Genomic DNA, 23414 nt, shown 5'->3' on the forward strand with positions numbered 1-23414 from the left:
GCTGGCAGCTCCCAGATCGCAACAGGCATCTGCTCAGCCAAAGCCCCGGCTTGGGCACACTGTGAGTCAGCCAGGCACTGTCGGTGGGCAGAGCTCCGAGTATGCTGCCGTGCGTGCTGTTCTGAATCTTCTGACCTACATCACCACGTTTCTTCCCTCCAGATGATTCTGACCAGACACCCGCGCCTGCCCTGTCTTCCCCCGCACCCCCACCCCCCCAGCATGCATGCTTAAGGCCACTTTTGATCAGACAAAACTCATGAGATGTGGTCTTCACACTCTCCAGCCCGTGTGTGCCTGCTTTGATCTTGGGATCATTTACAATGGTAATTCCAACCTATGGGAAGTCTAAAAGTGTTAAGTGCTTAATAATAGATTAAACGAGATACAAATAGTTTGGGATGAAAGCTCTGCCTTCCCCCTCCTCGCCGTCTGGGTGTCTCCGCCTCCCACAGCACACAGAGCCCGGGCTGTCCGTGTCTGAAAGCATACGTGATCTCAGGCTCACCAGTGGCTCTGGGCCGACTTCCCATCCACTAGACGAGGCTGCTTGCTAAAGTAAATCGGAAGCAAGGCAGAGCGCTGGCTCTCACCAGTGTCCTGCAGTGACCCCAGGCAGCTGGAGCCAATGGAATCACCTCTCACCTCTCATGCACTGGTCCGTGACAAGCGTGTTCTAAGGTCTGTGGGAAGTGGTCACGTGAAGGTTTGTTTTGAACAGAGAAGAGTCATGAGAGCAAAGTTAATGGGGGAAAAGGGCAAGAAGGGACCTGGGTCTGTCACGAGAAGTGCAGTGGCCGTGTGAGATGCACCACCCCACAGTCCAGGCTTTTGAATGCTTGGTTCTCAGTTGGTGGCTGTTTGGAGGGGGCTTTAGTAGGCATGGCCTCACCAGAGGGAATGTGCCAATGGGGACTGGCTTTGAGGTTCCAAATGACCAGTTCCGCTCACCCTGCTTCTTGCTTGCAGTTCAAGGTATGAGCGCTCAGCTGTTCCTGCCACACTTTCCCACGGCGATGGGGTTGACTCTTGTCCCTGCGGAGTCATCATCCCAACAAACCCTTTCGTAAGTTGTCTTGGTCATGGCGTTTTTATCACCACAACAGGTCAGTAACTAGGTCACCTGGCAACCGGAGTTCCATCCCTGGAAGCTGTGGTGGAAGGAGAGAACTGACTCCTGGAATCCATCCTCCGACCACGTTTACCGTGGCATGTGCACACACAACAACAAAAACAGCAGCAGCAGCAGCCGCACCAGTCTAAGAAAGAACAGTAGTTGGGGCAAAGAAACTCAGATATGTGTGTGCATAAAGATGTGTGTGTGTGTGTGTGTGTGTGTCAGTGTAGGCTCACAGTGTGCAATGGGTTCTTATTCACAGGTATGTAAGCATGTATATATGCATGTGTGTGTATGTCAGCATAGGCACATTTAAATGTACAGCTATATGCTTTGCATACATGGGCAGGTGCTTGGGTATGTGTATTTGCACACATGTGAATTCTGGTGTATACGCCCCCTGGGGATGGGTAATGTGCACATGCGTGTGCATGTGCGTGTGCATGTGTGTGACTTTTCAGAGCAGTGTATCTGGTTAAGTTCTACAGACGGGATGTGCAAGCATCCTGCTCCAGTGCATTCCCTGTTGTCATGGAAACAAAGCTCACCTGGAGCTGTACACTGGGATTACTGTCCTGAGCTCACCTGCAGGTAGAAACATGGAGTGAGGCAACTCTCAACTCTGCAGTGCACGGGTGTTCTTCGGCTGAGCCAGAGACGAAGCATGTAGTCTAGGTTAGGACCTCGTTCTGAAATTTCAGCCAGCAAAAGCCAGGAGTTTATCCTCAGAGTAGAAGTTAAGACACGCTCGCCTCTTGGTCAGCACCGTGGGCAGTGTCTTGCCTATAAAAGGACTCTGCCAAATGCCGTCAGACTTTAATGAGGTCGTGTGGAATAGAATCAAAGGGGAAAGAAGTCAGTCCTATGGAACAAAGATACAGGCGTCCGACACGCAGCCAGGCAAGGGAGCTCCGGCACATGCAGAAGGCTAAGTAACCCATCAGAGGACTAGAGCAAGCTCCTGCTTTCCCACGGCAAGGCACTGATCTCAACGAGGGATTAGTCTGGTCGAAGGATGAGAGTAGAGCCAGGCAGGGGAAGATCAGACGTTTATCGTGCGGTGATTCAGCGTCCGAGTAATTTCAAATCCTCGGGGGAAAGCTGTGTAATTTTCCATCTGGATTGGGCCCCAGTTCCTTCCAAGCGATGGTTACAATCGCGCCTTCAGCACCAGCAGTGACAGGTTCTGACGGTTTTGAGTCATGAGACAATAAACGGAACTAGACCATTGTTTTCTTTTGGGGTCTTCCTCCCCTGTGGCTTTCCATTATCCCCATGATGGCTAAATGGATGGGGTTCTAAAAGCCTTTTAAAAGACCCAAAGAAAGAGTTTGTTTTCCAGCCAAGACCAATGGGAAATGATTCGGGCCTTCAAGCTGTTTTCAGAATGAGTTATGATCCGTTGGAAAGAAGCTCCTAATTAGAATAGCTTCCACCACAACTAGCTACTGGGCATGCGGCTGTACTTAAATATGGAGATGTGTTACTTACCTTGGGAGCTACCCACACGGCTCCTGTGTGTAATCTGGCAGGGTTTGGATGCCAGGGTGCCATTTTCCATTTGACCATCAGTAAGCGAAGACCAATATGGTGCAGTGAGGACCCTGAGGCTGACGGTATAGCCATCTTCACAGTGACGGTGGCCCTTGGAGCTGTCATTAAAGGGGCTGTAAAATGAGCGTGTGTGGTGGTGAGCGTGAGGGTGCAGCTGCTCCCCAGCCCAACCACAGCATTCCCTGAAGTGCTGTCTTAATTAAAGATGTAAATCCATCAGGGCTGTGTAGATTTCCCCCTCCAAACGCCATGTTCTGGGGAGCCTGGAAATGAGAAACCAGGCAACCCTGGGGCAACAGAGACAAAGGGGAAGGAGGAGGGAAAGCAGGTGAGGAGAGGGTTAGACTGCAGCAATCTAGTGGGCTCGGTGCCACAGACGGCCTCTGCCATCATTTCAGAGAATCCCTGTCTCATGGTGAGAAGACAAAAAGAGACCCTCACATTCAAAATTCCAGCCAATGGCTGCAGAGGTCTCCGGTAGAATTCCCTGTTCCTAAGCATCCCCAAGAAATGCTTGAAATAGAGTCTGGACAGATGGCCCTGCACTCCTTAAGTCCAGGAGTTACTGCAGAGACTCAGACGCCTCTGAAGCAACACAGTGATCCAGACCACTTTCAGGAGAAGGGTCTGGTCTTGACAGTTTCAGGGGAGCGAGGAAGACGCTGTGTGGCTTCTTACAAGCCATCATCCAGGCAAGGAGGGCCTCCCTCTGAGATCCCTCCTTTCTCCACATCACCACTGCCATCTTGGAAGCACTTGCTTTCACTGGGGTCCACGCTCACTGTGTGAACTTTCCCTGGGGAGCTTTTGAACAAATATCTGTTACACAGACAGGGCACCAAGGACAGACCTAGGTATCAATTCACCCATGTCCAGAGTGTCACACCAGTGACTTTACTGGGCTTACTTACAAAACATGGGCAGTGGTGGGGTAACTTACGGGAGCTTGAGTGACCCCCAGAGTACTGCCTCGGTGTAAAATCCTACAAATGATGACGTCCGAAAGACAATAGATGGTTAACCTTCCTTACCCTCTATAGCACCGTCCAGCACTCCTTACAGCTGTGGTAGGCATTACATCCGACTGGGAGGAACCTGTAGGAATCAGGAACAAGAATCTGCCAACCAGGGTTCTTGTTCACAGGGCAAGAGTTCAGACTCGCAGTCAGGGACTGGTCAGTCACAGTGAGGGGAAGATCGTGAGACCTGCCTCCTCCAGGCTCTGCCTCACCCCCCTTCCCCCACGTCCTGTTTATGAGAAGAATGTCACGAATCTCTCTGTGAGATTTTTGCGTACTGCTTTGGAAAGAGATGGGTCTGTACAAGGGGTTTTAGTTATGGGTTTTGAAAGCTGGAGACACTAAGCAGAATACCTCCAAGCCCCACCTCTCTAGTTACCAACCAGCCCTGAACTCTGTGAGCAATCACAGGCTGGACCCTCCCCTCCCACTACCATCACAGGTCTTACATCCATACTTAGGATGTCACCGGGAACCTCTTTCACAAGACCACAGAGTGGAACCTTCTCCTCTTGCATTCATATTTCCATGGGAAGGGGCGTTAACTACTGTGACACCTTCCCTACCTCAGACAGATTGGGAATAGGAAGTGGCCAAAGATTAGTGCTGGCCTCACTTCTCTCCTGGCCCAGGATCTGTAGGCTTCCTTGGTGGGGGTAGAGTGTGTGGCTGAGAATCAGGACACTTACCCATACTATAACCTGATCCACATTATGCGATATCCGCTTTGTTGGTAATAAAGGTCTCTAGATTCATGATTGAAGAAAGCGGGTAGGCTTTGGTCTCAGCCATGACCGGGTCACACAGCTGGAACTATGTCTACAAGACAGATAAAGATATCACATATCCCAGGCTAGATGTCAACTCCTTCTGCAGGGGAGGATGACCTTGAACTTCTGACTTCCCTGCTTTCATCTACCTGACAAATTTCGGGATGACAATTAGGCACCACCATATCACATCTTACGTGGGACTAGAAATTGAACCCAGGACCTTGAGCATGGTAGACAAAGGCTCTCCCAGCTGAGCTGTGGCCCCAGCCCCTGTGCTGTTCTTTAAATTCCTTTTCATATCAACCAGAGAGTCCTGTTGCCCACACTGACTGAAGAGAAGATGTATGTGGATCCTGGCTCCGGGGGACTGGTGGTTACAGGGCAACATATTAAATCATAGTATAGGGATAGGGCATTCTGTAAGGCCACTCTTCAATCTGAGCAAAGAAAGGGAGGCCTAGGGGAAGAGATGGAGAGAGCTGGAACTTCAGGGTAGCATGCTAACGATTCAGGGATCAGATGTCATCAAAGGTCCGGGAGGAAAAAAAATGAGCTGAATTTTCCCTAATATCTCCCTTCTCCTGGACGTTAATAATGCGATATTGATAGCTTATTCTCTGTCTACGAGACAACTAAACTGGTTTGTCCACGCGTCTCTGTTGGACTCTCTCGTTTCGTGATTGACTTCGGGTTAAGAACAAAGGGACACACAGACCCCCACTCATAAATCATCAGCCTTCTTGCTGCTGGAGAACTAATTATGCTGACACCCCCATCTTTTACAACACATTTATTAGCGGCGGTTGTGAGAGGGGATGAGGGTGGCTGGGAAGGAACACGGAGAGCCTTTGTCGCAGCCCCACGCAAGGCCATCAATCTTGGAGGGACGGGGATGCGGGAGATGTCATCCTTCCAGAAGGGATGGGATAAAAGATGTGCTGCCGAGACAACTGATTATTAGGTATTTGCATATGAGAACTCGCAATTTGTACCCATCAAGCCTGTCTTTGCCTCGCCTGCTGGCACTCCCCTCTAAGTGCATTTTCAGTAAGTCTAGGGCTAATGGAGAGTCCTAGAACAGCCTGGCCAAGGTCTGCTTAGGGGTGTTGATATGCACACTGGAGCTCTACACTGGGAAGGGTCCGTGCCCTCATTCCGGAGTACAGGGCAGATACAGCAAGCACAGGGTTGCCTCCTCCGGGTTACAGGAGCCTCAGGTTCCTATTTGAGGAGCCCTCAAACGGGAGAAGAGCTGGGCAAGATAAGGGTATAACTGGCTGTTGCAGCAGCAAGTTTCAGGGGGTTTCATTCCAAGAATTGGAGTAGTGTACACACAAATAGCAAAGGGCTTTATTCAGAAGCAAAAGTACAAAGCAGACACACCAATGGGTCCAACACACCAGAGGGAGGGGACTTGAGAGCCCTGGGTGGCTTCTGAGATGTCCTCTAAGGGGTCATAGAAGAAGAGATGTTGATTTCTAGAGGCATGGTTTGGGTGGTGGTCTGCTCTGATAAACTCTTAATTAGTGTCTGAGGACTTGGGTCTCCTGTGCAGATGCAGGTTGTATGTTCCATGATTTTAATCATATGCACACCATCTGCATATAGGAATAATATGGTGTCCTAGTGTCGTCCCTGTTCCTGGGACATGGTGCCATGACAGAAAGCAAGTTGAGAGGGGGATGGGTTGTTTTACATTACAGTTTCAGATCACGGTCAGGTATCATGAGGGAGTCAAGGCAGGAACCAGAAGCAGCTGGCCACATCCACAGTCTAAAGCAGAGAAGGGGGGAAGGGGAGGAGAAAGAAGATATGCGCATAACTTATTATTCAGTTTAATTTCCCTACTACCGTACAGTCGTACAGAGCCAAGGGAATGGTGCCGCCCACAGTGGGCTGTGTCTTCCTATATCAAAAATATGAACAAGGAAATTGCCGATAGGACCACCTGATATAGTCACTGAGACCTCCTTCCCAGGTAATTCTAGACTGTGTCAAATTGACGTGAGTACAGACTGTCATGGATGGCAAACAGGTTGTCCCTAAAGGGCCACTGTGAATGGCCTTATGCTCACGTATCCCAAACCTGCTCAGGTTGGATGGGCTCATTGCTTCTAGTTCCAGGGTGTATTTGATGATGAAGTAATAAGGAAAGAGGCTTCTAGAGTGGGGCTGTATCCTGCTGTGTCTGGAAAGAAATTTGTGTGCCTTAAACTAGGGACCTTCTGGATTCTAAGCTATTCCAACACTCACTTGTCTCAAGAATTCTCTGTGTGGGCTCCAGCCTCAAGTTCCCAGAAATGTGTTTGGCTGGGCGACTTTTTTCAGACCTTCCCCTGATGTATTGACTGGGAGACCCTAAGTGGGGAGTTCAGGTGGTGATTTGTGCCTTGACACATCCACTGGTGATTTTGCAAAGGCTTGAGCACTTCTTATCCCAAGAAGAGTCCTCAAAACAGGGAAGACTTTTCACAGAAGTCATTCCCTGGGAGACAGGCTCAGGAGCAGTCTCACCCAAAAGTCAGAATGTCCTCCCTCTCCCTCTCCCTCTCCTTCCCCCTCTCCCTCTCCCTCTCCTCTCCCCCCCTCTCTACCATGCCCCTCCCCATGGGTAGGCTCAGCTTACAGACAGCTCAGGGACATATATTGAGTGTCAGGAAGAGATTGGAAAATGCTCAGCTCACTCAAGTCTCTCCAGCACTACCGTGCTGTGCTGCCTATGGTGTGGCAGGGATGGTAGAACGGTGGACTTTGGTTTACTTTCTGCCATCTTGGGGAGGTCAGCTGAGCTTTCACGTGGTCTGGTCGGCAACGGGGTCTAAAGAAGACCTTTGTTGTACTGTTCATATAGTGAGGGGACATCATGAAGTAAGTGGAGAGACTCTCCTTTGACTGTTCACATTCTAGTGAATGTGAACTCCCAGGATGCCTTTCGGATGGCTGTGGGGATGTTTAATAGGTGTTGAGAAAGAAACCACGCGCAGAGAGCAGCAGCACACAGCTTCCAGAATCACGGAGGTGGCGTCCATCGTCTCTCTCTGTCACTGGCATGGTGCCTGTGATCACATTTTTCTTGAACGCTCAGTCTAGGATGATGACACCCATGAGTTGAGAGATCCCCTAGGGAGGCTTCCTGCTAAGGAACAATTGGTTCTTGCATAAAACATAAGTTTCGATTGCTTCGCTGGGCTTGTGTGGGAAACTTCAAGCAGCCTTAAAAAGAGAACTCGAGATACTGGTCAGGCCCCCTGCCCAGCTGTGAACTGCAGAAGTTGTCAAAGCTTCCTTCAGGAGTGACATCTCCCTGCAGAGGAGGAGATCTAACCCTGCTACAGGAAGTTAGAGCTGAGAACACAGACGCAGCTAGAGCACTGTGGGAAGGTCCCTTCCCCAGTGTCACAGCAGAAATGCTTGGACACCCCATTCGAAGGACAGTATTCTCCATGTGAGCATCACAACAAAGGCCACTCCTCTCTGCCCCAAGAATTCACAATCTTGGCCAGAATGTGCTATCTTGAGCTAGCATCATCAGGAGCAGCAGTTTCTGACTTCCTCTCCTAAGAGACTGAACAGCTGGCTGATCAGAGTGAGAACAAGAAACCCCTAGCGAAAAGAGTTACATAGTAGAAAACGGAACTTCAGGGAAAGGACGGAGCAACAGACAGACTCCGGCGAAGAGCCAAATGGAAACTTCGGGGCTGAGAAGTGTATTTATTACAATAAAAAGCCCAGGCACAGGCTAGAAGGCAGAAAGGGAGGTGCCAGGCATGGTACTGGGGGAAGAAATTATCACCAATCCAACTCAGCTGTGAGCCCTACTGCCACAATACTTGCTCCTCTGGGGGTAACCAGCCACCTTCCGGTGAGATTCAAATCCTGATCTACAAGATAAAACCCATACCTGGTACCACCAAGAACCCATGACTAGACTTGTCCTAGGCCTTAAAGGAAGAACCCAATCCAATTACTCTACTGATATTACATAGTAATAAACTGGCCTATACATTCTTATCTTATACTCATAGATTAATTTATCTATCAAACCCACCTCAGAATGACTTTTGTTTTGTTTTCTTTTGTTTTTTTCACAGTAGACCTGCAAATGGTCAAGGTACTGAGAGACTGCAGAAAGCTCAGCCTTAAACAGTATGTCTTCCAAGAAAGACACACCCACCTCCTCAAGGCTCGGGGATCATTTTGAAAACCCAAGTGGATAAGTAACTACAAAGAAACAATGTTGCATCTTCCAGGACATAATGAAGCCATGTGTACATGAGTTCACATCGGTTAAAGCAGAGTCAACAAGACCTGGGCAAGCTCAAGTAGGATCAAAACCCAGCATGGAGAGGGGAGATGGGTACAAAGTCTCACCTCCTAGCTGGGCTGCTACTGGCAGTTTATAGCTGTTGGAAGAGGGAAAGTTGCCCCCCATGGCTTTGCCAACCTCTTTTAAAAAGTTGCACATCCAAGAACATATAGGCACCAACTTGATGATGGTTTTTTTTTTGTTTTTTTTGGTTCTTTTTTTTTTTGATGTTGTTTTTAAAAGGACACAGAATGGGGTGAGTAGGGAAGGGGTAGATCTAGGAGGAGTCTGGGGAGAGGGAAAATAGAGCTAAGACACATTGTATAGAATTCTCAAGGAACATAAATAAATAAATAAATAAATAAATAAATAAATAAATAAATAAGAAAGGGAAAAAAGAAACCAAAAAGAAAAAAATTAAAAAGCAAATCAAATCTAACTGAAAGAAGTGGTAATCTGGGAAGTAGACTTCAATCAACAACCCATAACAGACCTTATAGAATTACAGAGGGGAAAAAAGATGGAGGATGGAGAGGCGAGCTGAGGAGAGCTGTGACACGCTGTTCCTGGAAATGTTGTGAACTCACAACTGTAGTGACCCAAGCACATTCAGGCTGCCAAACCCCAGCAAAGATAAAGCAGGGCTTCTGGGGCCCCCACCCCCTTAGGGGAGGGGCTCTGAGGCTCCACCCCCTAAAGGCAGGAGCTCCTAGGTTCCACCCCTAGCTTGTGCACTTGGCCTCGATGATGCGGGCAGCTGAGCAGAGTTAGCGCTTCTGTGAGAGAAAGCAAGATTCAATGCTTATGATACCTACTGCCTCTGCAAAACTTTGTTTTCAAATGGTCACTTGTTTAGTTCCCATGATGCTGTTTGGTGTAAGCCGTTATCTTTACAGGTACGTAGAAATGGGATGAGCAGACTAGTACAAACGTTCAAATCTTGAAAACAGAAACAGAACTATGCCGTTAGTACATCTGACACAGGATGGCAAGATGGCTCAGTCAGGATCAGCACACATGAGGATCTGAACCTGACCCCTTCGAACCTGGGTAAAAAGCCAGGCATGGAAGGACATACCGGTCATCTCAGCACGAGGTGGGCAGAGATAGGAGGAGCCCTGGGGCTCGAAGGAAGGTTGGCAGTCTCCAGCCTCAGTGACAGACGATGCCTCAAAAATAAATCGAGAGCAACTGAGGAAGAAATCTGTATCAATCCCTAGTCTTCATATGCACATTCATGCACACGTGCATAAACACATACAGACAGGTACAAGCATGTACATTCACATGAATGGGGTAACGAAAGAGACGGAATGCTAACGGTCCAGATGGCTAAAGCGAAGATGAGAGAAATACGGAACACCCACGGGCACAATAAGTGTAAATTAACTTAACCTGGCAATACATGGGAAAAAACTGTGCAACCTCCCATCGCACAAGGAACCCAGCTGTATTTGGAAGAAGGATAGATGCATCTAGACATAAAGGGATGGAAGAAAGTAGGCCATATAATTAACCACTTATTGCAGGATCGGTGTGCTAATATCAGGCAAAAATAGGCTGCAATACAAAAAAACAGAAGTCATTAGCAGGGAACCGTCGGTGTGTTGTGATTTATGGGTCAATTTCCAAGGAAGACACAATTCCAATCTGTATTCGCCTAATAGAATTGTCTCAAAATATGTAAAGCATTGTCTGATAGAGTTATGGGAGAGGCTGACGAGCCCCCACATCCCGCGGGGAGGCTTTGCATTCCATCTCTCAGTAATGGATAAAGCAAGCAGTTTCTTTCTAAGGATGTAGAACTCAACAACCTCACTGCTAGGTGTGATGGGAGCCTCTAAGCTGCAAATCGGGGGTTGGGGGGGCGGCGCTTGCTGTTCAAGCATGCAGACAACATTTACAAACGTTAGTCCCCTGGTATAGGAAGCCCCAAGAAGCCCTTCTCCTAGCAACTGTTCGAGCATGACACCCGGGGCCATCTGCTGGGAAAGTGAGGAACATATTTACAATATGTGTTAAAGCCAGGGGTTTTAGTTTGCCAGGGTCCATTTTAATTTTAATTTCAATTTTGGGTTTTTGTTGTTTGTTTGTTTTTCTGACTTTTGCAAGAGGAGACCAGAGAAAAGTCCTGGGTGTCCAGAGGAGGGGAATGAATGTATCAAAGGTGCTTTAAGAAGACCAAGATCACGCCCTCAGTCTCTCTCTCTCTCTCTCTCTCTCTCTCTCTCTCTCACACACACACACACACACACACACACACACACACACACAGGACTTCATTCTGAATGGGGAGGGGCCAGAACTCTCCATAGCCAAAGCTCCACCCAGCAGGAAGCAGAGGGGAGCAGGTTGGCTCTGGCCCACCCTGCAGGATCGCTTTTGAAATTAAAAAAAATAAAAGAATCCTAGCAGGTTAGAAAACACACAAGGCAGAGGGTGAGCACCTCCCCTCTTCCCCGCACCACCCCCCCGCCCCCTCCCTGATCTGACTTTGCTGTCAGTGAGGTAGGCAGTTAGCTAAGGGAGCCCACACATCTCTGTGAGATGCTCCAGTCCCTGGGCCAGGTTTCGTTTGGTGTCTTAGTTCCTTTTTGGTTGCTGTGTTGAAACACCCTGAAAAGGCAACACAGAGGACAAAGAGCTTCCTTGGCTCACAGTTTGAGGTTACAGTTCAGCTTGGAGGAAAGCCCAGGCAGGAAGAGTGGGAGGAGGCCTCCATCGGGAAGCAGGGAGAAGAAAGCAGATGCTCCTGGGGCTGCCTCTGTTCTCCTCAGCCCAGGAACCCAGCCCAGAGAACAGTACTGTCGTCCTCCTTTAGGGTGGATTTTTCAGTTTCCATTAAACTAGTTAAGATGATGTCTCCTAGGCACACCTGGAGGTTAACCGTTCTCATTAGATTTTGGTCACCTTGATGCAACCTAGAACTGTCTGGAAAGAGGGGAATCCCAGCTGAGAAAATGCCTCCATCAGATTGGCATGTGGCAAGACTTTGGGGCAGTGGCATCATTGTCATCATCATCATCATCACCACCACCACCATCACCACCACCACCACCACCATCACCATCACCATCACCACCACCACCATCACCACTACCACCACCACCATCACCATCACCATCACCACCACCATCACCATCACCACCACCATCATCATCACCATCACCACCACCGTCATCATCATCATCACCATCACCACCACCACCATCATTATCACCACCACCACCATCATCATCATCATTGATTGGTGGGCTGTGCCACTACAGTGAAGGTTGCCCTAGGATGTCTAAGAACGTGGCTAAGCAAGCCATGGGGAACAAGCCACAGAGCAATGTCCCTTCAGAGCCATTGTCCTGCTCCTGCCTCCAGGTTCTTGCTCTGGCTTCTTCCCTCAGTGATGCCTGGTGAGCTGTAAGGTGAAGCAAACCCTTTCCTTCCCAGGTTGCTGTTGGTCATCGTGTTTGTTGCAGCAACAGAAGGCAAATCAGGACACCTCATCTAACCAGCCCCTCCTCTGAGCATGTGCAGACCTGACCCCTAGACAGTTCCAGGTCCCATCACACTGGTGACATTGATCATCATGGCTGGGCATGCCAGGGAAGCCCTGGGACTCCCCTCTGCTGGGGGGAACCTGAGAATCCCTCTGAGGGGTGTTCCCAGTCTGAAACAAGCTTCTTCTAAACCCAAGGGAGTGAGACTGAGCCCAGAGATATTCAAGTTGTTGAGTTAGCCTGGAGACATTTAGCATCTGTGGACAGTGGAGGTGATGTCCACAGGCTAGTAGTGGTGGTGGTGACAGCAACAGACATGAGCCCAGAACACACGAAGTGGGTATGGGACTCAGGCATTACTTCGGACATCTCATTTAGATCGCACCACGGCTGTATCTGCCAAGATGGTGGCAACATTTCCCTCTGCTTCAGATGGGGGCAGAAGGAACTGATTGCTAACTCTCAGCAGACTACTGATAACACCCGGATTTGTTCAGCTCTGCAAATGACCATGTCCAGGGACAAGGTCTTTCTACTGACAAGCGAGCAGGGCAGGGGCACCCGTGGCATGCGATATGGTCCCTGCTCTTTTGTTGCAATTTTTATTAAATAGAAAGTGTGAATGTTTGCGTGTACAGGTTCATATGCATGTGTGAACATAGAGGCATGTGTGTGAGCATGTATGTGTGAGTATGTGTGTTACTCTTCTTATTAAATAATAAATGTGACCGTGTGTGTGTTCATGTGCATGTTTGTATGAGCATATGTGTGTGAGAGTATAGGTTATTCTCATTAAATAAAAAGTATGAATGTTGGTATGTATGTGTTCATATGCATATGTGTGAGCATATGTGTGCATGTGTGAGCTCCTCTTAAAAAGCATGAATGTTTGTATGTATGTGTTCATATGCATGTGTGAGCATGTATGTGTGTGAGCATGTATGTGTGTGAGTATGTATGTGTATGTGCACATGTGTGCACATGTGCATGTGTGTGAGCATGTATACAGGTGAAAGTCAAGTGTCTTTCTTGATCTCTTCCCTTCTTACTTTTTGAGATGAAACATCCCTCACTGAACATGGAGCTCGCAGACCATGTAGACTGACCAGCCAAAGATCTTCCCACCCTTGCCTCCTTAGCACTGAATCACGGGTATGCATAATCATACCTGCCTTTTTACATGGATTCCAGGGACTTAATTCCTCATATTTGTGCAGCAAGCATTTTACCAGCTATGCCAGCTCCCCAGACCTCAGTTTCATTTATTGTAATGAGTGATATGTAGCTGATGGCACGCCCTGATTCAGATCTCCTAGGTTACCATGTAACTCGGACCGCTGTGAAAGCCACATGGGGCAGAAGTCCTGGTCCATTTGGGGTTTTCCAATGTGGCAGGAGAGTTGGGTGAGAGGGTCAGCAGTGACAGAGGTAGAGTGTCAAGTGCTTCATCTATGCACAGACAAAGATATCTGTTCCCCCAAGACACCTGGGCGTCTCTGAGTAAACAGCCACAGGGTAGAACATCGCCATGTGGACAAACTTACCTACCTTCAACCTTGGCTACTGGGCCATTCACTGGCTGCTCACCAGAGAACCAGGAGTGGAGTTCTTACCCCACGGGGTACTGGGATCGGGGATAAGATTCCATTTAGTTGTCTGGACTTGAACTTGAGTTACAGAAACTCTTGACCCATTGCACATCCCAGAACTCACCATTTCCAGCCACCAGCCATCTATGAGATGACCACGGAGAGGTCCCAGGACTCAAGAAAACCTCAAGTGTGTGAGCCTCCTCCCTCCCCAGTGTCAGAGCCTTCCTCCTGTGTTCTACACTCCCGAAGCACATGCCCCACCCTGGGACCTGGTAGGACCCTTTGGCATCCATGAGTGCACAAACGAGACTCGAAGTCACCCCAGTACCTCTGCTCCCGATGAAGGAGAAGGTTTGCTGCTGCTGGATCAATAATGGCCAGTGACTTTCATTCCACAGCAGGAATTCCAGGGATACAAACACATCTCAGATTAAGGAACACGTGTTAGAGCACGAAGTGGCTTATCACAACCATTTACTGTCTTCAGTACAGACAAGATGACAGGAGGACTAGGCCGGGGTTACAGGGGGTGCACTTTACCATCAAAAGCTATATCGACTGGAGTCCATTATGACAACATCCGAGTGAAAAGGTGGACGGGCTCTGAAGCATTAGTGAGCTTCCCAAATACAAGAAAATTGATCCGTGACAAATTAATCCCGGCAGCTTTCCTTTTCGATTTCCTTTCTGATTATGTGGATCCATCAAAATGGACCCAAATAGAAAGGGAAGAGATGGGACGGCGAGAGGTGCGTGCGTGCTGTGCATCGATTCCTTCCAAACATAGTTGAAGAGTAGATTTAATTTAACTAAATGGCCGTATGAACGTAGTAATCGTACTACTTCTGGGGACACTGCCACTCAGGGCTCCTTGGCAGATCCTAGGCCTGAGGTCTCTCTTCTCACAAAGAAGTGGGGACCGAGGTGTAGCATTCAAAGTGGATCAATCCCCCAGAGTGCATCTCAGCCAACGAGAGCTAAGAAGCACCATTTGGGGTTCTCCAACATGAGGGGCACTTGGGTGAGAGGGCAGGGAAGGCTGTGCTCTGACTGTGCCCCCCCTCCCCAAGTTCATGTGTTGGACACGGATACACACCCCCTCCCAATGTATCCGTGTTGAAAGGCAGGGCCTCTGAGTGAAGATTGGCTCACGCTGGTTCAGTCCCCCCACCCCGAGATTATGTGAACACGCTCTGTGACAGTTTGGCTGTGAAATGTCACCGGCAGGCTCATGGATTTGAGCGTTGGTCCCTAGCTTGTGGCATTGTTTGGAAAGCTTGAGGAACCTTTAGGGAGTGGAGTCTAGCTAGAGGAAGTGAGTCGCCGAGAGCAGTTTTGAGGTTTTAAAACCAGGTCCCTGCTTCCTGTTCATTTTAAAGTTCTCTGAGTGTGGGTATTACCTGATCATTGCTGCTGCGCTTCTTTCTCTTGTGTGGTGGGCTAACCTCCACTCTCCCTCCCTCTAACCTCCTCCTGGGCACTGGGCAGATCTCTTGTCTCACAGGCCTCCCGGCCCCTCTGCCATCACCAGAGGCACAGCATCTTGTGGTGCTGATGGAGAGGTTATGACCCTGTGCCATGGCCTCCTTAGGGCTTAGAGCCCTGCAGGTGGTTGAGAATTTATAGGGCTTAGGGGTCAAGGTATTCTTCTTAAACTCAGGGAGAGAGAGAGAGAGAGACGCACTTCTGCTGCCCTGAACTAGTGCTTCCCCTCAGCCCAGATGCTGCCCCTCCATGCTCCACCTGCTGGGAGAACGAAGAGGAGGAGGAGCTTAGAACCTGGGCCACCAGTCCATGGTTTACAGAGGGCTGCGCTAGGCAAATCCCTCTGTCCCTCCAACCTTCCTGCCTGGGTCCTCCGGCCCTTGCTTTATAATGTATCTTACCTGGAGTTCTCCAGCTCTTGCCCTCCTATTCTGGTGTGGTGCCTGGAGCATATTCCAAAAGCTGTTCCCACCACAGAGGCTTTTCTCCAGGAAGGTCTCACAGCGTCCAGGATGCTCTGCCCATCCTAGCATGTTCTCAGCCATGTGATCTTCTTACTCCCTCTCCTCCCTACCAGGCTGGCTTCCTTCTCCTAGGTCAAACCTCCTTCGGGATTTCCTATGTTGCACACCAAGTCACCTGTGTCTAGGAGATACCAAGCATTGCAAGGACCCAGGGGGACCTGCACATTCTGGCCTCTCGACGTCAGACCTGTGGAATTTCAGGCAGGTATATACCGAGCTCCAGAAATCAGCAAGACTAGCCATGCCCCATCAAAGCAGCAGTCCTCACAGGCCTCCTGGATTATGAGTGTGCAGGAAATGCCACTTTGAGATCCACCTGTTCATTCTGTCCCAAGGAAACCATAGAGTACAATGACAGGGACTTTTCTAGAACCCAGCTCCATAGTAACCATGTCTCTTCTGGTGTACATTGAACTCCACACTCCACCATTAACTAAAAGAGACCTGAGGTAGCAGGAGGGCCTTGTGCCCTGAGCGGGACAGGGCTGTGCCGTGCTGTGGCACTAGCCATGGCTGCTTGCTTGGAAGACGTGTGGAGGGAAGTTTGTCTCTGAGTCTCTGTGGAGAAGAAAAGGTTTTTTGGGTGCTGAGATGACCCAGTCTGTGTCCCTGAGACCACCGAGGCATGTCAATTCAAGTAAAACTTCTCTGGAAACAATTAGACCGGGGGAGCCCTGAGTGGTCCCCGTCCACAGCCTGGTGCCTGGGAACAGCCTGTCAGGGAGTCCAGACGATGTGCTGTCCTCCCCATACCAGAGTGAAAATGAGCTTTAATCACTAAGCCCCTTAACATTAATCACTACCCATCAGTGAGTCGGGCGCTGCCAACACTGCATTCATTCTCGATCCAGCACGTTAAATAAATGAACATCACAGGAAGAGAATGCCTTCGTTGGTGCCAGCCCCTTACTAGGAGGAGAGGCTGGCTTCACTCTGCTCTCTAGTGTGGCTGCAGAGTGTCCAGAGCAGTCAAGTACAGGTGGGAGGGGCTGCAGGGAGCCCAGGTGGGAGGGGCTGCAGGGTCTCCATAGCTTCCAAGTCCAGGTGGGAGGAGCTGCAGGGTCTCCAAAGCTTCCAAGTCCAGGTGGGAAGGGCTGCTGGGTCTCCAAAGCTTCCAAGCCCAGGTGGGAGGGGCTTCAGGGCGACACAGGGAGTCAGTTGTTCCAATCCTGTGTTTCCAGAGTAAAGATTTCAGAAGCCACACCTCTCCCAGAGGACATTCAGGAGTTCTTGGTCCCTTAGTGGACACGCACAAAGCAGAATACAGCAATCATATCATCCCTGAGATCCAGCATGCACTCTCAGCGGATACTTTCAGCTAGAGCCCTAGCCGTTAGCCTCATCTCCCGGGGAAACTGAGGCCTGGTGATCATAGAGTCTTTGCGGAGGATTGAGGTGCTAGCTGGGCTCTTGGTCTGTTTTTAGGACAAACGAAATTGTCTGTGTGTGCTGCTGACCTGCCTGAGCCCTTCACAGCCCCACAATGGAGATGGAAAAAAAGGGCGATTTTCTTTCTGTGTGTTTTTATATTAAAGTAATCAGACAGTGCTGTGTCCAAGCAGTTGCTTACCCACGGGGAGAGGCAAAGATCAATATTAATACCGGGACTCCTACGCAGCAATCTCTCGCAATGTCAGGCAAGGCTCTGCTCTCGAGGCTTTCTATAAACCGGGCTCACTCCAACCCCACGCTCTTTCTCCCTGCTCTCTGGTTGTCTTTCCACCAGTCTCTCTGTCTGTCTGTCTTGGTGTGTATCTCTCTTTGTCACCATGGTTCCCCATTTCTACATCTCCATCTCTCTGACAGTCTGTATCTATCGCTCCTTGTTATCTCCTTCTGTTGCTTTTTGCTTTCCAACCCCATTCCCCCTTCCCTATATCATTTCCCTGTTTCCTTTCTCCCTTCTGTCAGTCTGTCTCTTTCTCTCTGTCTCTGTCTCTCTGTCTCTCTCTGTCTCTTTCTCTCTGTCTCTCTGTCTCTCTCTGTCTGTGTCTCTCTCTCTCTCTGTCTCTGTCTCTGTCTCTCTCTCTCTCTCTCTCTCTCTCTCTCTGCTTTTTCTGAAACCCACAGACGTCGGAAGGACGCCTGACCCAGTGTGCAGTGACCATGTTGGTATTCTATTTGGAATTCTGAGACACTCCCTCGGATTCCCTTTGAAAAGGAGAGGTTGGGTGTCCCATCCAGAAAGAGCTATTGAGCCCTGGACCCGTGTCCTGCTCATCTGATGTCAGAGGCCCCATCGCCAGAGCCCTCACCTGGGTTCTCTGTGAGATCCTGCTGAATCTGCTCCTGGAGTGGCTTTGGCATTGAATAAGGGGGCCAGCAGAGCTGGTGGTTCTTAGAGTCAATGCTGTCTTTAGGGCAGTATCTGTGAGCCATGTACTTATCCGTAGCCACAAGACCACTGCTCTCTTCCTAAATCCTTGCCCAGATTCCAGCTTCTGTTCACCAAACAAGCAAAACAAGCAAACCATCCTTTAAATAGGGTTCTTCCACTTCTGCTCTTGGGAGGGTGTGCAGCTCAGGGCTCCACTAGCAGCACCCACCTGGTCAGTCAGTTTCTTTACTCACCATGGGACAAGTCTATGACCACAAGGTTCTGGCTCCATGGTGGTCCCTGACTGCCCTGCCTTAGTCTGAGGACTGAGATGCTGTCTGCTGTAGCGGTGGGTTGTGCTTTGGTTAGGGTAGAGGGCTTGTGGTGCTTGACTGTGCCTAGGTGCTGGAAACAACAGAAGCTGGACAGCTGTCAGTAACAATGAAAGTGGTGATTATCACCTTTTATAAATAGCCACAGTCTTGGATTTATCATCTGGTCTCCACTGCTCGCTTTCGTCAACATAAAGCTATTTACCCTGGGTTGCTGTCACCATTTTGATGAGCATGGAGAGCAGAGATCCCTCTAAGCTTCCTTAGGGAGCAAAGCCTTTCCCTGGGTGTCTCCATGGAGATCATGGATAAGCCACACCACACTAGTGTGTGTGTGTGTGTGTGTGTGTGTGTGTGTGTGTGTGTGTGTGTGTGTGTGTTGTGGGGTTAGAGTCATTATAGATTTAATGGTTAATCTACTTTGTCAGGAGGACTAGATTTAGAGTCGTTATGGAAACATACCTTTGGTGTGTCCATGAGGATGATTCTGGGAAGTTCGAATGAGGAGGAAAAAACCTTCCCTGGATGTAGGTACCAGAATCCTGTGTGAGAAGAGGAAAGGAAGGAAGCCAGACAAGCATCAGTGTTGGTCTCCAAAGTGATGTCACTAGACATGGCTTCCCCAGCTTGATAGATGATGGTATCTCCTCAAACCAAGAGCCAAAACACCCTTTAATGATTAAAGAGGGCTGATTCAACAGTTAAGAGAACAGCTGCTACCATTGCAGAGAACCCAGGTTCAATTCCCAGCACCCTCATGGTGGCTTACATCAGCCTGTAACTCTAGCTCCTGGAGATCCAACATCGTTTTCTGGCCTCCGTGGACAGTATGTGTGCACAGTGCACAGACATACAGCAGGCAAAAGACACACAAAAACAAACATAAAGTCCTTTCCTTTCTCTGGTTACTTTTATATTATTTTGTAACAACAACAAGGAAAGTGATACAGTATTTAATTAATTTAATCCTAAGGCAAGTCAACAATAACAGGAGAACTAAAATTTGAAACTAAATGTTACACAGGAGGAAAAGAGCCTTTGTGTTGCTTTGATAGTTAATACTTTGGTGGCAAAAGGTTTGCTACCTATGGGTAGGAGTTTGAAAATGATATATTTGGGGAATGCTGTTCTCAGGCTGGTCTTCATTTGGACAGAATTAGGAAAGAACTCTAGTTTCATCCTGGTTAGCTTTAACTGTAAACTAAACACAGCTTAGAGAAATCTGAGAGGAAAAGCCTTTATGGAGAGATTGCCTAGATCAGATTAGTCTGTAGGAATGTATGTGGGAGGTCATCTTGAATGTTAATTGATATGGAAGGGTCCAGCCTACTGTGGGTGGCACCATTCCCTAGGCATGTAGGTCTGGACCAGATAGGAAAGGAACCCTGGTCTGGAAAGATGGCTCAGCAGTTAAGAGCACTGACTGCTCTTCCAGAGGTCCCGAGTGCATTTCCCATCAACCACATAGTAGCTCACAGCCATCTGAAACGGAATCTGATGCTCTCTTCTGGTGTGTCTGAAGACAGCTACAGTGTACTCATATACATAATAAATAAATAAATCTTGAAGAAAGAAAGAAAGAAAGGAGGAAAGGAAGGAAGGAAGGAAGAAAACAGCATGCATGCCAACAAGTTTCATCTCTCCATGGCTTCTGCTTCAGTCTTATTTGAGTTTATGCTCTGACTTGCCTCAGTGATGGATTGTGATCTGAAAGTGTAAGCCAAGCAAACCCTTTTCTCCCCTAAGGTTTTTGGGGATCACAGTGGCTTATCACATCGACAGAGGTTAAATTAGAACAGACTTTAAAGTTGAGTCACTAAGATATAATACCTCACAAGCCTTACCAAAATCAAGGGCTTGGGTATAGCTCAGTGGTACAAACTTGCCTAGCATGCATGAGGCCCTGGGTTTAATCCACAGTATTGCAAACCAAACAAACAAACAAGCAAACAAACCCTAAATCAGGCAAGAACACCTGAAGTGGAAACTTCTGGTTTCTTTGGAAAGTCAGTTATGTTAAATGATGTTTTGCACACAGGTGAAAGGATATCTTGCTAAAGCAGACATGGGAAAGGACTCATGATGTTTAGAAAGAATATAAATATGACCCCACAGACAGTGAGAACTAGTGTATTGGTTTGCTTTGCTCACCCTCGCTAATCTTTGCTGACGACACACACATATTGGTTCCGCTTACATTGCATTGCTGAACTTCACTTGTGGTGAAACTCACAGAGAGGAACTCGCTGAAGTACTTCTTGTGAGGTTCCTACAGACTCTTGCTGCTTCTACAGACTCTGGCCGATTGGTGAGCTTTGTGGTTTCTTCTGGATTGAACCGCCTTTGCTGATTCAGACTGCAGCTGCTGATTCGTGTTTGGTGCTTGCTAGTGGGCTGTACCGAGAACAACTAAGATTGGAATCACACCAAAGAACTATTTCTAAATAGGTCCTCTTCCCCTGTAGCCTAATAACTGTTCTTTTCTACGACCTCTGGTGGGGGATGGGCTAGACAGGAGGTGGAGCATTTATTAAAGTAGGCTGTAAACAAATATATGCCTGCCCAAGCCCTCAATTCTCAAACTCTATGATGACGTATCATGGCCGAACATACTCAGTAGCCAGCATCTGTGAGGTGACAAGATCCCATACCCACCAGAGGTAGTGGAAAAGAACAGTGAGTAGGATACTGGGAAGAGTGTCAGGGCTCAGACTCCAAATGCTGTCATGTGGCTGCCCCATTGTCTTCTCAACTCTTACTTCAGATCTGTCCTGTGGCCCAACTGCCTTAACCCCCATTAAATCTTCCCATGGTTTCCTCCAATGACCAAGCTCAGAGCAATGTGCTAGGGGCTTGGGCCGGGTACAGTTCTCCTGGCCTTGTATCTTCCTCAAGGGTCATGATGGCAGGTGTTCCAAGTCAACACCCCAGTGACTAGGTGCCATTTACTTTCATCACAGAAACTTCCTTAGTATCTCTTCTGGGGAGAGAAGAACATGCCAAGGCTTCTTCCTGTCTCTCAGGAATTCCTGTCAACCATACTCCCACAAGTGCCTCCTTGCAGAACTGTAACTACAAAACCAGCAAGCCTGTCCCTTGAGTCATCCGTCGGGACATGGTTGACATTGATGAAGAGTGTCTGTTCTTCATTCTTTCCTGGTTGATGGCCTCCAGTGAGCGTGCTTACCTTTAAAGCATTTGCGCATCTTATTTTGACTCTCCATGTTTACCCTCCGAAACGCAGGCTAATGACGCCCATCTCACCTCCCTCTGTCCCTTCAGAAAAAATACGAAGCCCATAAAAACCACCAGACTGGTGACTGAGCAAATGGGTTGGCGTCATAAAAATTTTGATTTAGAGGTTGAGCAAATGTGATGGAATGTTCTGGCATGCCCTTCAGAATTGCGAAAGCTATTTCTGGCACATACGCATTTGCATACTATTGTCAGAAAGGAGCCCCCCTCCCCCACTCTCTCTAAATGAGAAGCTCTGAGTTAAGTCGGGACAGGACAAGTCTGTGTCGGGTGACTTGGGCTCCATGGAGCACAGCAGTGAAGGAAGGCAAAATGGTGAGGCTTCAAGGTTGGTATTGGGACAGGATTCGGAAGGTGAGTACAGACACAGAGGAAGTGAATCCTGGGTCTCTCCAGCTTGCTCAGCTCCTCATTTGAGTAGAAGTCTCAGAAGTAATGGAGGGGCCATAGCAGATCAAGAGTTACCTACAGAACAAGCGGCTCTTCTTACCATGAATAACACATGAACAACCCTCCCTCTGGGCTGCCGGAGCACACACAGGACCAGGGGGCTGCTCATTGTCCTAACACCCTCTTAAAGTGACCATCGGCTTTTCCTGCCTGTCACTTGTGGATTCAAGCATCCAGCTGTTGCTTCATGCCAAGCTGTGTCTGCCCTCTGCCATGCAGGTCATGGAGTTGTCTTCTAGAATCATAAGAAACCCCCAAATACCTTCTTTTATTAAAACAGAAAACCTCCATAAAGATGACCGTGCCCCAGTCCGGTTCCACTCCTTAAGCCCAGTAAAAGCCCCTGGGTGGGGATTGGGGATTTAGCTCAGTGGTAGAGCGCTTGCCTAGCAAGCGTAAGGCCCTGGGTTCGGTCCCCAGCTCCGAAAAAAAGAAAAAAGAAAAAAAAAAGCCCCTGGGTGGGCAGCACGGTCACATCTCTCCCTTGGAAACTCCTTCCACACTCGAAAGTTCTCTCTAGTTCTTGACAAACTATACTCAATCTATGTGCCGGCTCATCCTTTGTTCATGTCCTCTTATTCTTCCTGGACTCATAAGAAACTCAGAAACCACTGGTTCAGGGTGACTGCGGTGGACATTGACTGTGTGAGACATTAACACCCCAAGTTAAGATCAGTGTGAGCAGAAAAGACTCAGTCATCCTTCAAGAAACCATATCCTGCTACCTGATGGTCTTCCCTCTGGGGGATATGCAGGTGCATTGGTAGGTGACCCTCCTTTCCCCTTATGTCATTTTGGGAGACTTACACATTACAGGAAATGTTCTTGGAAAGGGCTTTTTAAAACTTCCTGAGGCCAGGCCTGGTGGTGCCAACTGTAATCGCAGCCACTAGGGAGGCTGGGGGTTCATCAGGAAGATCAAAAGTTCAAAGCAAGTCTTGGCAGGTTCGCTAAATAAAAACTAAAATAGCAGGCTGTGGGTGTAGAGAGGTCCAGCATATAATTCCAGCTCCAAAAAAATAAATAAATAAATAAATAAATAAATAAATAAATAAATAAATAAAAAAGAATTTTAAAAGCCCAAGTCACGTGAAGTGTCCTGTGAAGTTATAATAGACATTGAGATTCAAAGGGATTTTTTTTTCAAAATCTCAGAAACATCTAATTTATAGGAAAACCAATCATTGAGAGAGCAG

Source organism: Rattus rattus, chromosome 1, assembly GCF_011064425.1.
Source record: "Rattus rattus isolate New Zealand chromosome 1, Rrattus_CSIRO_v1, whole genome shotgun sequence".
Classification (NCBI taxonomy): domain Eukaryota; kingdom Metazoa; phylum Chordata; class Mammalia; order Rodentia; family Muridae; genus Rattus; species Rattus rattus.